The sequence below is a fragment of the Equus caballus genome, chromosome 27 (assembly GCF_041296265.1).
Source record: "Equus caballus isolate H_3958 breed thoroughbred chromosome 27, TB-T2T, whole genome shotgun sequence".
Taxonomy (NCBI): Eukaryota; Metazoa; Chordata; class Mammalia; order Perissodactyla; family Equidae; genus Equus; species Equus caballus.
Window position 1 is genome coordinate 330261 of NC_091710.1, and position 15059 is coordinate 345319.

A 15059-nucleotide genomic window follows, 5' to 3' on the forward strand; every position below is an offset into this window, starting at 1 on the left:
CAAAGGGCGAGTTGGGCCCCACAGCATCTTGCTTCCAGCTCTTTGGGAAGCTAAGAAACAACTCGCTCTGCACAGTGCTCTTACAGCCTACCGGGAACATGTCTTCCAAAGGCCTGTGAAACACAGTTTCTTTGCAGGCCTGATCTGGCTGAAGTAGGACTTCTGCTCTGGGTGTGCTACTTTGCCCTAGAGCTGAAAGGCACAACGTGCAGGCTTCTTTCCAAAGGGCGAGTTGGGCCCCACAGCATCTTGCTTCCAGCTCTTTGGGAAGCTAAGAAACCACTCGCTCTGCACAGTGCTCTTACAGCCTACCGGGAACATCTCTTCCAAAGGCCTGTGAAACGCAGTTTCTTTGCAGGCCTGATCTGGCCGAAGTAGGACTTCTGCTCAGGGTGTGCTACTTTGCCCTAGAGCTGAAAGGCACAACGTGCAGGCTTCTTTCCAAAGGGCGAGTTGGGCCCCAAAGCATCTTGCTTCCAGCTCTTTGGGAAGCTAAGAAACAACTCGCTCTGCACAGTGCTCTTACAGCCTACCGGGAACATCTCTTACAAAGGCCTGTGAAAGGCAGTTTCTTTGCAGGCCTGATCTGGCTGAAGTAGAACTTCTGCTCTGGGTGTGCCACATGGCCCTAGAGCTTTAAGACACAACGTGCAGGCTTCTTTCCAAACGGCGTGTTGGGCCCCAAAGCCTCTTGCTTCCAGCTCTTTGGGAAGCTAAGAAACAACTCGCTCTGCAGACCTCTCTTACAGCCAACCGGGAGCATCTCTTGCAAAGGCCTGAGAAATGCAGTTTCTTTGCAGGCCTTATCTCGCTGAGGTAGAACTGCTTCTATGCCATATCCTACTTCGGCCTAGAGTTGCAAGGCTCAAAGTCCTGCCTTGACTCCTCAAGGGCAGACAGGCCCCACAGCATGGGGCTTCAACCTCTTTAGGCCGCTAAGAAACAACTTGCTCTGCACTGGTGTTTTACAGCCTACAGGGAACGAGTCTTACAAAGGCCTGTGAAACGCAGTTTCTTCCCAGCCCTAATGTGGCTGAAGTAGAACTTCTGCTCTGCCGGGTCCTACATGGCGCTAGAGCTGCAAGGCACAAAGTCCTGCCTTGTTTCCACAAGGGAAGACAAGTCCCTCAGGTCCAGCTTCCAGCTCTTTCGGCAGCTAAGAAACAACTCGCTCTGCACAGTGCTCTTACAGCCTACCTGGAACATCTCTTCCAAAGGCCTGTGAAACGCAGTTTCTTTGCAGGCCTGATCTGGCTGAAGTAGGACTTCTGCTCTGGGTGTGCTACTTCGCCCTAGAGCTGAAAGGCACAACGTGCAGGCTTCTTTCCAAAGGGCGAGTTGGGCCCCACAGCATCTTGCTTCCAGCTCTTTGGGAAGCTAAGAAACAACTCGCTCTGCACAGTGCTCTTACAGCCTACCGGGAACATCTCTTCCAAAGGCCTGTGAAACGCAGTTTCTTTGCAGGCCTGATCTGGCTGAAGTAGGACTTCTGCTCTGGGTGTGCTACTTTGCCCTAGAGCTGAAAGGCACAACGTGCAGGCTTCTTTCCAAAGGGCGAGTTGGGCCCCACAGCATCTTGCTTCCAGCTCTTTGGGAAGCTAACAAACAACTCGCTCTGCACAGTGCTCTTACAGCGTATCGGGAACATCTCTTCCAAAGGCCTGTGAAACGCAGTTTCTTTGCAGGCCTGATCTGGCCGAAGTAGGACTTCTGCTCAGTGTGTGCTACTTTGCCCTAGAGCTGAAAGGCACAACGTGCAGGCTTCTTTCCAAAGGGCGAGTTGGGCCCCACAGCATCTTGCTTCCAGCTCTTTGGGAAGCTAAGAAACAACTCGCTCTGCACAGTGCTCTTACAGCCTACCGGGAGCATCTCTTCCAAAGGCCTGTGAAACGCAGTTTCTTTGCAGGCCTGATCTGGCTGAAGTAGGACTTCTGCTCTGGGTGTGCTACTTTGCCCTAGAGCTGAAAGGCACAACGTGCAGGCTTCTTTCCAAAGGGCGAGTTGGGCCCCACAGCATCTTGCTTCCAGCTCTTTGGGAAGCTAAGAAACAACTCGCTCTGCACAGTGCTCTTACAGCCTAGTGGGAACATGTCTTCCAAAGGCCTGTGAAACGCAGTTTCTTTGCAGGCCTGATCTGGCTGAAGTAGGACTTCTGCTCTGGGTGTGCTACTTTGCCCTAGAGCTGAAAGGCACAACATGCAGGCTTCTTTCCAAAGGGCGAGTTGGGCCCCACAGCATCTTGCTTCCAGCTCTTTGGGAAGCTAAGAAACAACTCGCTCTGCACAGTGCTCTTACAGCCTACGGGGAACATCTCTTCCAAAGGCCTGTGAAACGCAGTTTCTTTGCAGGCCTGATCTGGCTGAAATAGGACTTCTGCTCTGGGTGTGCTACTTTGCCCTAGAGCTGAAAGGCACAACGTGCAGGCTTATTTCCAAAGGGCGAGTTGGGCCCCACAGCATCTTGCTTCCAGCTCTTTGGGAAGCTAAGAAACAACTCGCTCTGCACAGTGCTCTTACAGCCTACCGGGAACATCTCTTCCAAAGGCCTGTGAAACGCAGTTTCTTTGCAGGCCTGATCTGGCTGAAATAGGACTTCGGCTCTGGGTGTGCTACTTTGCCCTAGAGCTGAAAGGCACAACGTGCAGGCTTCTTTCCAAAGGGCGAGTTGGGCCCCACAGCATCTTGCTTCCAGCTCTTTGGGAAGCTAAGAAACAACTCGCTCTGCACAGTGCTCTTACAGCCTACCGGGAACATCTCTTCCAAAGGCCTGTGAAACGCAGTTTCTTTGCAGGCCTGATGTGGCTGATGTAGGACTTCTGCTCTGGGTGTGCTACTTTGCCCTAGAGCTGAAAGGCACAACGTGCAGGCTTCTTTCCAAAGGGCGAGTTGGGCCCCACAGCATCTTGCTTCCAGCTCTTTGGGAAGCTAAGAAACAACTCGCTCTGCACAGTGCTCTTACAGCCTAGTGGGAACAGGTCTTCCAAAGGCCTGTGAAACGCAGTTTCTTTGCAGGCCTGATCTGGCTGAAGTAGGACTTCTGCTCTGGGTGTGCTACTTTGCCCTAGAGCTGAAAGGCACAACGTGCAGGCTTCTTTCCAAAGGGCGAGTTGGGCCCCACAGCATCTTGCTTCCAGCTCTTTGGGAAGCTAAGAAACTACTCGCTCTGCACAGTGCTCTTACAGCCTACCGGGAACATCTCTTCCAAAGGCCTGTGAAACACAGTTTCTTTGCAGGCCTGATCTGGCTGAAGTAGGACTTCTGCTCTGGGTGTGCTACTTTGCCCTAGAGCTGAAAGGCACAACGTGCAGGCTTCTTTCCAAAGGGCGAGTTGGGCCCCACAGCATCTTGCTTCCAGCTCTTTGGGAAGCTAAGAAACAACTCGCTCTGCACAGTGCTCTTACAGCCTACCGGGAACATCTCTTCCAAAGGCCTGTGAAACGCAGTTTCTTTGCAGGCCTGATCTGGCTGAAGTAGGACTTCTGCTCTGGGTGTGCTACTTCGCCCTAGAGCTGAAAGGCACAACGTGCAGGCTTCTTTCCAAAGGGCGAGTTGGGCCCCACAGCATCTTGCTTCCAGCTCTTTGGGAAGCTAAGAAACAACTCGCTCTGCACAGTGCTCTTACAGCCTACCGGGAACATCTCTTCCAAAGGCCTGTGAAACGCAGTTTCTTTGCAGGCCTGATCTGGCTGAAGTAGGACTTCTGCTCTGGGTGTGCTACTTTGCCCTAGAGCTGAAAGGCACAACGTGCAGGCTTCTTTCCAAAGGGCGAGTTGGGCCCCACAGCATCTTGCTTCCAGCTCTTTGGGAAGCTAAGAAACAACTCGCTCTGCACAGTGCTCTTACAGCGTACCGGGAACATCTCTTCCAAAGGCCTGTGAAAGGCAGTTTCTTTGCAGGCCTGATCTGGCCGAAGTAGGACTTCTGCTCTGGGTGTGCTACTTTGCCCTAGAGCTGAAAGGCACAACGTGCAGGCTTCTTTCCAAAGGGCGAGTTGGGCCCCACAGCATCTTGCTTCCAGCTCTTTGGGAAGCTAAGAAACAACTCGCTCTGCACAGTGCTCTTACAGCCTACCGGGAACATCTCTTCCAAAGGCCTGTGAAACGCAGTTTCTTTGAAGGCCTGATGTGGCTGATGTAGGACTTCTGCTCTGGGTGTGCTACTTTGCCCTAGAGCTGAAAGGCACAACGTGCACGCTTCTTTCCAAAGGGCGAGTTGGGCCCCACAGCATCTTGCTTCCAGCTCCTTGGGAAGCTAAGAAACAACTCGCTCTGCACAGTGCTCTTACAGCCTACGGGGAACATCTCTTCCAAAGGCCTGTGAAACGCAGTTTCTTTGCAGGCCTGATCTGGCTGAAGTAGGACTTCTGCTCTGGGTGTGCTACTTTGCCCTAGAGCTGAAAGGCACAACGTGCACGCTTCTTTCCAAAGGGCGAGTTGGGCCCCACAGCATCTTGCTTCCAGCTCTTTGGGAAGCTAAGAAACAACTCGCTCTGCACAGTGCTCTTACAGCCTACGGGTAACATCTCTTCCAAAGGCCTGTGAAACGCAGTTTCTTTGCAGGCCTGATCTGGCTGAAGTAGGACTTCTGCTCTGGGTGTGCTACTTTGCCCTAGAGCTGAAAGGCACAACGTGCAGGCTTCTTTCCAAAGGGCGAGTTGGGCCCCACATCATCTTGCTTCCAGCTCTTTGGGAAGCTAAGAAACAACTCGCTCTGCACAGTGCTCTTACAGCCTACCGGGAACATCTCTTCCAAAGGCCTGTGAAACGCAGTTTCTTTGCAGGCCTGATCTGGCTGAAGTAGGACTTCGGCTCTGGGTGTGCTACTTTGCCCTAGAGCTGAAAGGCACAACGTGCAGGCTTCTTTCCAAAGGGCGAGTTGGGCCCCACAGCATCTTGCTTCCAGCTCTTTGGGAAGCTAAGAAACCACTCGCTCTGCAAAGTGCTCTTACAGCCTACCGGGAACATCTCTTCCAAAGGCCTGTGAAACGCAGTTTCTTTGCAGGCCTGATCTGGCTGAAGTAGGACTTCGGCTCTGGGTGTGCTACTTTGCCCTAGAGCTGAAAGGCACAACGTGCAGGCTTCTTTCCAAAGGGCGAGTTGGGCCCCACAGCATCTTGCTTCCAGCTCTTTGGGAAGCTAACAAACAACTCGCTCTGCACAGTGCTCTTACAGCGTATCGGGAACATCTCTTCCAAAGGCCTGTGAAACGCAGTTTCTTTGCAGGCCTGATCTGGCCGAAGTAGGACTTCTGCTCAGTGTGTGCTACTTTGCCCTAGAGCTGAAAGGCACAACGTGCAGGCTTCTTTCCAAAGGGCGAGTTGGGCCCCACAGCATCTTGCTTCCAGCTCTTTGGGAAGCTAAGAAACAACTCGCTCTGCACAGTGCTCTTACAGCCTACCGGGAGCATCTCTTCCAAAGGCCTGTGAAACGCAGTTTCTTTGCAGGCCTGATCTGGCTGAAGTAGGACTTCTGCTCTGGGTGTGCTACTTTGCCCTAGAGCTGAAAGGCACAACGTGCAGGCTTCTTTCCAAAGGGCGAGTTGGGCCCCACAGCATCTTGCTTCCAGCTCTTTGGGAAGCTAAGAAACAACTCGCTCTGCACAGTGCTCTTACAGCCTAGTGGGAACATGTCTTCCAAAGGCCTGTGAAACGCAGTTTCTTTGCAGGCCTGATCTGGCTGAAGTAGGACTTCTGCTCTGGGTGTGCTACTTTGCCCTAGAGCTGAAAGGCACAACATGCAGGCTTCTTTCCAAAGGGCGAGTTGGGCCCCACAGCATCTTGCTTCCAGCTCTTTGGGAAGCTAAGAAACAACTCGCTCTGCACAGTGCTCTTACAGCCTACGGGGAACATCTCTTCCAAAGGCCTGTGAAACGCAGTTTCTTTGCAGGCCTGATCTGGCTGAAATAGGACTTCTGCTCTGGGTGTGCTACTTTGCCCTAGAGCTGAAAGGCACAACGTGCAGGCTTATTTCCAAAGGGCGAGTTGGGCCCCACAGCATCTTGCTTCCAGCTCTTTGGGAAGCTAAGAAACAACTCGCTCTGCACAGTGCTCTTACAGCCTACCGGGAACATCTCTTCCAAAGGCCTGTGAAACGCAGTTTCTTTGCAGGCCTGATCTGGCTGAAATAGGACTTCGGCTCTGGGTGTGCTACTTTGCCCTAGAGCTGAAAGGCACAACGTGCAGGCTTCTTTCCAAAGGGCGAGTTGGGCCCCACAGCATCTTGCTTCCAGCTCTTTGGGAAGCTAAGAAACAACTCGCTCTGCACAGTGCTCTTACAGCCTACCGGGAACATCTCTTCCAAAGGCCTGTGAAACGCAGTTTCTTTGCAGGCCTGATGTGGCTGATGTAGGACTTCTGCTCTGGGTGTGCTACTTTGCCCTAGAGCTGAAAGGCACAACGTGCAGGCTTCTTTCCAAAGGGCGAGTTGGGCCCCACAGCATCTTGCTTCCAGCTCTTTGGGAAGCTAAGAAACAACTCGCTCTGCACAGTGCTCTTACAGCCTAGTGGGAACAGGTCTTCCAAAGGCCTGTGAAACGCAGTTTCTTTGCAGGCCTGATCTGGCTGAAGTAGGACTTCTGCTCTGGGTGTGCTACTTTGCCCTAGAGCTGAAAGGCACAACGTGCAGGCTTCTTTCCAAAGGGCGAGTTGGGCCCCACAGCATCTTGCTTCCAGCTCTTTGGGAAGCTAAGAAACTACTCGCTCTGCACAGTGCTCTTACAGCCTACCGGGAACATCTCTTCCAAAGGCCTGTGAAACACAGTTTCTTTGCAGGCCTGATCTGGCTGAAGTAGGACTTCTGCTCTGGGTGTGCTACTTTGCCCTAGAGCTGAAAGGCACAACGTGCAGGCTTCTTTCCAAAGGGCGAGTTGGGCCCCACAGCATCTTGCTTCCAGCTCTTTGGGAAGCTAAGAAACAACTCGCTCTGCACAGTGCTCTTACAGCCTACCGGGAACATCTCTTCCAAAGGCCTGTGAAACGCAGTTTCTTTGCAGGCCTGATCTGGCTGAAGTAGGACTTCTGCTCTGGGTGTGCTACTTCGCCCTAGAGCTGAAAGGCACAACGTGCAGGCTTCTTTCCAAAGGGCGAGTTGGGCCCCACAGCATCTTGCTTCCAGCTCTTTGGGAAGCTAAGAAACAACTCGCTCTGCACAGTGCTCTTACAGCCTACCGGGAACATCTCTTCCAAAGGCCTGTGAAACGCAGTTTCTTTGCAGGCCTGATCTGGCTGAAGTAGGACTTCTGCTCTGGGTGTGCTACTTTGCCCTAGAGCTGAAAGGCACAACGTGCAGGCTTCTTTCCAAAGGGCGAGTTGGGCCCCACAGCATCTTGCTTCCAGCTCTTTGGGAAGCTAAGAAACAACTCGCTCTGCACAGTGCTCTTACAGCGTACCGGGAACATCTCTTCCAAAGGCCTGTGAAAGGCAGTTTCTTTGCAGGCCTGATCTGGCCGAAGTAGGACTTCTGCTCTGGGTGTGCTACTTTGCCCTAGAGCTGAAAGGCACAACGTGCAGGCTTCTTTCCAAAGGGCGAGTTGGGCCCCACAGCATCTTGCTTCCAGCTCTTTGGGAAGCTAAGAAACAACTCGCTCTGCACAGTGCTCTTACAGCCTACCGGGAACATCTCTTCCAAAGGCCTGTGAAACGCAGTTTCTTTGAAGGCCTGATGTGGCTGATGTAGGACTTCTGCTCTGGGTGTGCTACTTTGCCCTAGAGCTGAAAGGCACAACGTGCACGCTTCTTTCCAAAGGGCGAGTTGGGCCCCACAGCATCTTGCTTCCAGCTCCTTGGGAAGCTAAGAAACAACTCGCTCTGCACAGTGCTCTTACAGCCTACGGGGAACATCTCTTCCAAAGGCCTGTGAAACGCAGTTTCTTTGCAGGCCTGATCTGGCTGAAGTAGGACTTCTGCTCTGGGTGTGCTACTTTGCCCTAGAGCTGAAAGGCACAACGTGCACGCTTCTTTCCAAAGGGCGAGTTGGGCCCCACAGCATCTTGCTTCCAGCTCTTTGGGAAGCTAAGAAACAACTCGCTCTGCACAGTGCTCTTACAGCCTACGGGTAACATCTCTTCCAAAGGCCTGTGAAACGCAGTTTCTTTGCAGGCCTGATCTGGCTGAAGTAGGACTTCTGCTCTGGGTGTGCTACTTTGCCCTAGAGCTGAAAGGCACAACGTGCAGGCTTCTTTCCAAAGGGCGAGTTGGGCCCCACATCATCTTGCTTCCAGCTCTTTGGGAAGCTAAGAAACAACTCGCTCTGCACAGTGCTCTTACAGCCTACCGGGAACATCTCTTCCAAAGGCCTGTGAAACGCAGTTTCTTTGCAGGCCTGATCTGGCTGAAGTAGGACTTCGGCTCTGGGTGTGCTACTTTGCCCTAGAGCTGAAAGGCACAACGTGCAGGCTTCTTTCCAAAGGGCGAGTTGGGCCCCACAGCATCTTGCTTCCAGCTCTTTGGGAAGCTAAGAAACCACTCGCTCTGCAAAGTGCTCTTACAGCCTACCGGGAACATCTCTTCCAAAGGCCTGTGAAACGCAGTTTCTTTGCAGGCCTGATCTGGCTGAAGTAGGACTTCGGCTCTGGGTGTGCTACTTTGCCCTAGAGCTGAAAGGCACAACGTGCAGGCTTCTTTCCAAAGGGCGAGTTGGGCCCCACAGCATCTTGCTTCCAGCTCTTTGGGAAGCTAAGAAACAACTCGCTCTGCACAGTGCTCTTACAGCCTACCGGGAACTTCTCTTCCAAAGGCCTGTGAAACGCAGTTTCTTTGCAAGCCTGATCTGGCTGAAGTAGGACTTCTGCTCTGGGTGTGCTACGTTGCCCAAGAGCTGAAAGGCACTACGTGCAGGCTTCTTTCCAAAGGGCGAGTTGGGCCCCACAGCATCTTGCTTCCAGCTCTTTGGGAAGCTAAGAAACAACTCGCTCTGCACAGTGCTCTTACAGCCTAGTGGGAACATCTCTTCCAAAGGCCTGTGAAACGCAGTTTCTTTGCAGGCCTGATCTGGCTGAAGTAGGACTTCTGCTCTGGGTGTGCTACTTTGCCCTAGAGCTGAAAGGCACAACGTGCAGGCTTCTTTCCAAAGGGCGAGTTGGGCCCCACAGCATCTTGCTTCCAGCTCTTTGGGAAGCTAAGAAACAACTCGCTCTGCACAGTGCTCTTACAGCCTACCGGGAACATCTCTTCCAAAGGCCTGTGAAACGCAGTTTCTTTGCAGGCCTGATCTGGCTGAAGTAGGACTTCTGCTCTGGGTGTGCTACTTCGCCCTAGAGCTGAAAGGCACAACGTGCAGGCTTCTTTCCAAAGGGCGAGTTGGGCCCCACAGCATCTTGCTTCCAGCTCTTTGGGAAGCTAAGAAACAACTCGCTCTGCACAGTGCTCTTACAGCCTACCGGGAACATCTCTTCCAAAGGCCTGTGAAACGCAGTTTCTTTGCAGGCCTGATCTGGCTGAAGTAGGACTTCTGCTCTGGGTGTGCTACTTTGCCCTAGAGCTGAAAGGCACAACGTGCAGGCTTCTTTCCAAAGGGCGAGTTGGGCCCCACAGCATCTTGCTTCCAGCTCTTTGGGAAGCTAACAAACAACTCGCTCTGCACAGTGCTCTTACAGCGTATCGGGAACATCTCTTCCAAAGGCCTGTGAAACGCAGTTTCTTTGCAGGCCTGATCTGGCCGAAGTAGGACTTCTGCTCAGTGTGTGCTACTTTGCCCTAGAGCTGAAAGGCACAACGTGCAGGCTTCTTTCCAAAGGGCGAGTTGGGCCCCACAGCATCTTGCTTCCAGCTCTTTGGGAAGCTAAGAAACAACTCGCTCTGCACAGTGCTCTTACAGCCTACCGGGAGCATCTCTTCCAAAGGCCTGTGAAACGCAGTTTCTTTGCAGGCCTGATCTGGCTGAAGTAGGACTTCTGCTCTGGGTGTGCTACTTTGCCCTAGAGCTGAAAGGCACAACGTGCAGGCTTCTTTCCAAAGGGCGAGTTGGGCCCCACAGCATCTTGCTTCCAGCTCTTTGGGAAGCTAAGAAACAACTCGCTCTGCACAGTGCTCTTACAGCCTAGTGGGAACATGTCTTCCAAAGGCCTGTGAAACGCAGTTTCTTTGCAGGCCTGATCTGGCTGAAGTAGGACTTCTGCTCTGGGTGTGCTACTTTGCCCTAGAGCTGAAAGGCACAACATGCAGGCTTCTTTACAAAGGGCGAGTTGGGCCCCACAGCATCTTGCTTCCAGCTCTTTGGGAAGCTAAGAAACAACTCGCTCTGCACAGTGCTCTTACAGCCTACGGGGAACATCTCTTCCAAAGGCCTGTGAAACGCAGTTTCTTTGCAGGCCTGATCTGGCTGAAATAGGACTTCTGCTCTGGGTGTGCTACTTTGCCCTAGAGCTGAAAGGCACAACGTGCAGGCTTATTTCCAAAGGGCGAGTTGGGCCCCACAGCATCTTGCTTCCAGCTCTTTGGGAAGCTAAGAAACAACTCGCTCTGCACAGTGCTCTTACAGCCTACCGGGAACATCTCTTCCAAAGGCCTGTGAAACGCAGTTTCTTTGCAGGCCTGATCTGGCTGAAATAGGACTTCGGCTCTGGGTGTGCTACTTTGCCCTAGAGCTGAAAGGCACAACGTGCAGGCTTCTTTCCAAAGGGCGAGTTGGGCCCCACAGCATCTTGCTTCCAGCTCTTTGGGAAGCTAAGAAACAACTCGCTCTGCACAGTGCTCTTACAGCCTACCGGGAACATCTCTTCCAAAGGCCTGTGAAACGCAGTTTCTTTGCAGGCCTGATCTGGCTGAAGTAGGACTTCTGCTCTGGGTGTGCTACTTTGCCCTAGAGCTGAAAGGCACAACGTGCAGGCTTCTTTCCAAAGGGCGAGTTGGGCCCCACAGCATCTTGCTTCCAGCTCTTTGGGAAGCTAAGAAACCACTCGCTCTGCACAGTGCTCTTACAGCGTACCGGGAACATCTCTTCCAAAGGCCTGTGAAACGCAGTTTCTTTGCAGGCCTGATCTGGCCGAAGTAGGACTTCTGCTCAGGGTGTGCTACTTTGCCCTAGAGCTGAAAGGCACAACGTGCAGGCTTCTTTCCAAAGGGCGAGTTGGGCCCCACAGCATCTTGCTTCCAGCTCTTTGGGAAGCTAAGAAACAACTCGCTCTGCACAGTGCTCTTACAGCCTACCGGGAACATCTCTTCCAAAGGCCTGTGAAACGCAGTTTCTTTGAAGGCCTGATGTGGCTGATGTAGGACTTCTGCTCTGGGTGTGCTACTTTGCCCTAGAGCTGAAAGGCACAACGTGCAGGCTTCTTTCCAAAGGGCGAGTTGGGCCCCACAGCATCTTGCTTCCAGCTCTTTGGGAAGCTAAGAAACAACTCGGTCTGCACAGTGCTCTTACAGCCTACGGGGAACATCTCTTCCAAAGGCCTGTGAAACGCAGTTTCTTTGCAGGCCTGATCTGGCTGAAGTAGGACTTCTGCTCTGGGTGTGCTACTTTGCCCTAGAGCTGAAAGGCACAACGTGCACGCTTCTTTCCAAAGGGCGAGTTGGGCCCCACAGCATCTTGCTTCCAGCTCTTTGGGAAGATAAGAAACAACTCGCTCTGCACAGTGCTCTTACAGCCTACGGGTAACATCTCTTCCAAAGGCCTGTGAAACGCAGTTTCTTTGCAGGCCTGATCTGGCTGAAGTAGGACTTCTGCTCTGGGTGTGCTACTTTGCCCTAGAGCTGAAAGGCACAACGTGCAGGCTTCTTTCCAAAGGGCGAGTTGGGCCCCACAGCATCTTGCTTCCAGCTCTTTGGGAAGCTAAGAAACAACTCGCTCTGCACAGTGCTCTTACAGCCTACCGGGAACATCTCTTCCAAAGGCCTGTGAAACGCAGTTTCTTTGCAGGCCTGATCTGGCTGAAGTAGGACTTCTGCTCTGGGTGTGCTACTTTGCCCTAGAGCTGAAAGGCACAACGTGCAGGCTTCTTTCCAAAGGGCGAGTTGGGCCCCACAGCATCTTGCTTCCAGCTCTTTGGGAAGCTAAGAAACCACTCGCTCTGCAAAGTGCTCTTACAGCCTACCGGGAACATCTCTTCCAAAGGCCTGTGAAACGCAGTTTCTTTGCAGGCCTGATCTGGCTGAAGTAGGACTTCGGCTCTGGGTGTGCTACTTTGCCCTAGAGCTGAAAGGCACAACGTGCAGGCTTCTTTCCAAAGGGCGAGTTGGGCCCCACAGCATCTTGCTTCTAGCTATTTGGGAAGCTAAGAAACCACTCGCTCAGCACAGTGCTCTAACAGCCTAGTGGGAACATGTCTTCCAAAGGCCTGTGAAACGCAGTTTCTTTGCAGGCCTGATCTGGCTGAAGTAGGACTTCTGCTCTGGGTGTGCTACTTTGCCCTAGAGCTGAAAGGCACAACGTGCAGGCTTCTTTCCAAAGGGCGAGTTGGGCCCCACAGCATCTTGCTTCCAGCTCTTTGGGAAGCTAAGAAACTACTCGCTCTGCACAGTGCTCTTACAGCCTACCGGGAACATCTCTTCCAAAGGCCTGTGAAACGCAGTTTCTTTGCAGGCCTGATCTGGCTGAAGTAGGACTTCTGCTCAGGGTGTGCTACTTTGCCCTAGAGCTGAAAGGCACAACGTGCAGGCTTCTTTCCAAAGGGCGAGTTGGGCCCCACAGCATCTTGCTTCCAGCTCTTTGGGAAGCTAAGAAACAACTCGCTCTGCACAGTGCTCTTACAGCCTACCGGGAACATCTCTTCCAAAGGCCTGTGAAACGCAGTTTCTTTGCAGGCCTGATCTGGCTGAAGTAGGACTTCGGCTCTGGGTGTGCTACTTTGCCCTAGAGCTGAAAGGCACAACGTGCAGGCTTCTTTCCAAAGGGCGAGTTGGGCCCCACAGCATCTTGCTTCCAGCTCTTTGGGAAGCTAAGAAACAACTCGCTCTGCACAGTGCTCTTACAGCCTACCGGGAACATCTCTTCCAAAGGCCTGTGAAACGCAGTTTCTTTGCAGGCCTGATCTGGCTGAAGTAGGACTTCGGCTCTGGGTGTGCTACTTTGCCCTAGAGCTGAAAGGCACAACGTGCAGGCTTCTTTCCAAAGGGCGAGTTGGGCCCCACAGCATCTTGCTTCCAGCTCTTTGGGAAGCTAAGAAACAACTCGCTCTGCACAGTGCTCCTACAGCCTACCGGGAACATCTCTTCCAAAGAGCTGTGAAACGCAGTTTCTTTGCAGGCCTGATCTGGCTGAAGTAGCACTTCTGCTCTGGGTGTGCTACTTTGCCCTGGAGCTGAAAGGCACAACGTGCAGGCTTCTTTCGAAAGGGCGAGTTGGGCCCCACAGCATCTTGCTTCCAGCTCTTTGGGAAGCTAAGAAACAACTCGCTCTGCACAGTGCTCTTACAGCCTACCGGGAACATCTCTTCCAAAGGCCTGTGAAACGCAGTTTCTTTGCAGGCCTCATCTGGCTGAAGTAGCACTTCTGCTCTGGGTGTGCTACTTTGCCCTAGAGCTGAAAGGCACAACGTGCAGGCTTCTTTCCAAAGGGCGAGTTGGGCCCCACAGCATCTTGCTTCCAGCTCTTTGGGAAGCTAAGAAACAACTCGCTCTGCACAGTGCTCTTACAGCCTACCGGGAACATCTCTTACAAAGGCCTGTGAAAGGCAGTTTCTTTGCAGGCCTGATCTGGCTGAAGTAGAACTTCTGCTCTGGGTGTGCCACATGGCCCTAGAGCTTTAAGACACAACGTGCAGGCTTCTTTCCAAACGGCGTGTTGGGCCCCAAAGCCTCTTGCTTCCAGCTCTTTGGGAAGCTAAGAAACAACTCGCTCTGCAGACCTCTCTTACAGCCAACCGGGAGCATCTCTTGCAAAGGCCTGAGAAATGCAGTTTCTTTGCAGGCCTTATCTCGCTGAGGTAGAACTGCTTCTATGCCATATCCTACTTCGGCCTAGAGTTGCAAGGCTCAAAGTCCTGCCTTGACTCCTCAAGGGCAGACAGGCCCCACAGCGTGGGGCTTCAACCTCTTTAGGCCGCTAAGAAACAACTTGCTCTGCACTGGTGTTTTACAGCCTACAGGGAACGAGTCTTACAAAGGCCTGTGAAACGCAGTTTCTTCCCAGCCCTAATGTGGCTGAAGTAGAACTTCTGCTCTGCCGGGTCCTACATGGCGCTAGAGCTGCAAGGCACAAAGTCCTGCCTTGTTTCCACAAGGGAAGACAAGTCCCTCAGGTCCAGCTTCCAGCTCTTTCGGCAGCTAAGAAACAACTCGCTCTGCACAGTGCTCTTACAGCCTACCGGGAACTTCTCTTCCAAAGGCCTGTGAAACGCAGTTTCTTTGCAAGCCTGATCTGGCTGAAGTAGGACTTCTGCTCTGGGTGTGCTACGTTGCCCAAGAGCTGAAAGGCACTACGTGCAGGCTTCTTTCCAAAGGGCGAGTTGGGCCCCACAGCATCTTGCTTCCAGCTCTTTGGGAAGCTAAGAAACAACTCGCTCTGCACAGTGCTCTTACAGCCTAGTGGGAACATCTCTTCCAAAGGCCTGTGAAACGCAGTTTCTTTGCAGGCCTGATCTGGCTGAAGTAGGACTTCTGCTCTGGGTGTGCTACTTTGCCCTAGAGCTGAAAGGCACAACGTGCAGGCTTCTTTCCAAAGGGCGAGTTGGGCCCCACAGCATCTTGCTTCCAGCTCTTTGGGAAGCTAAGAAACAACTCGCTCTGCACAGTGCTCTTACAGCCTACCGGGAACATCTCTTCCAAAGGCCTGTGAAACGCAGTTTCTTTGCAGGCCTGATCTGGCTGAAGTAGGACTTCTGCTCTGGGTGTGCTACTTCGCCCTAGAGCTGAAAGGCACAACGTGCAGGCTTCTTTCCAAAGGGCGAGTTGGGCCCCACAGCATCTTGCTTCCAGCTCTTTGGGAAGCTAAGAAACAACTCGCTCTGCACAGTGCTCTTACAGCCTACCGGGAACATCTCTTCCAAAGGCCTGTGAAACGCAGTTTCTTTGCAGGCCTGATCTGGCTGAAGTAGGACTTCTGCTCTGGGTGTGCTACTTTGCCCTAGAGCTGAAAGGCACAACGTGCAGGCTTCTTTCCAAAGGGCGAGTTGGGCCCCACAGCATCT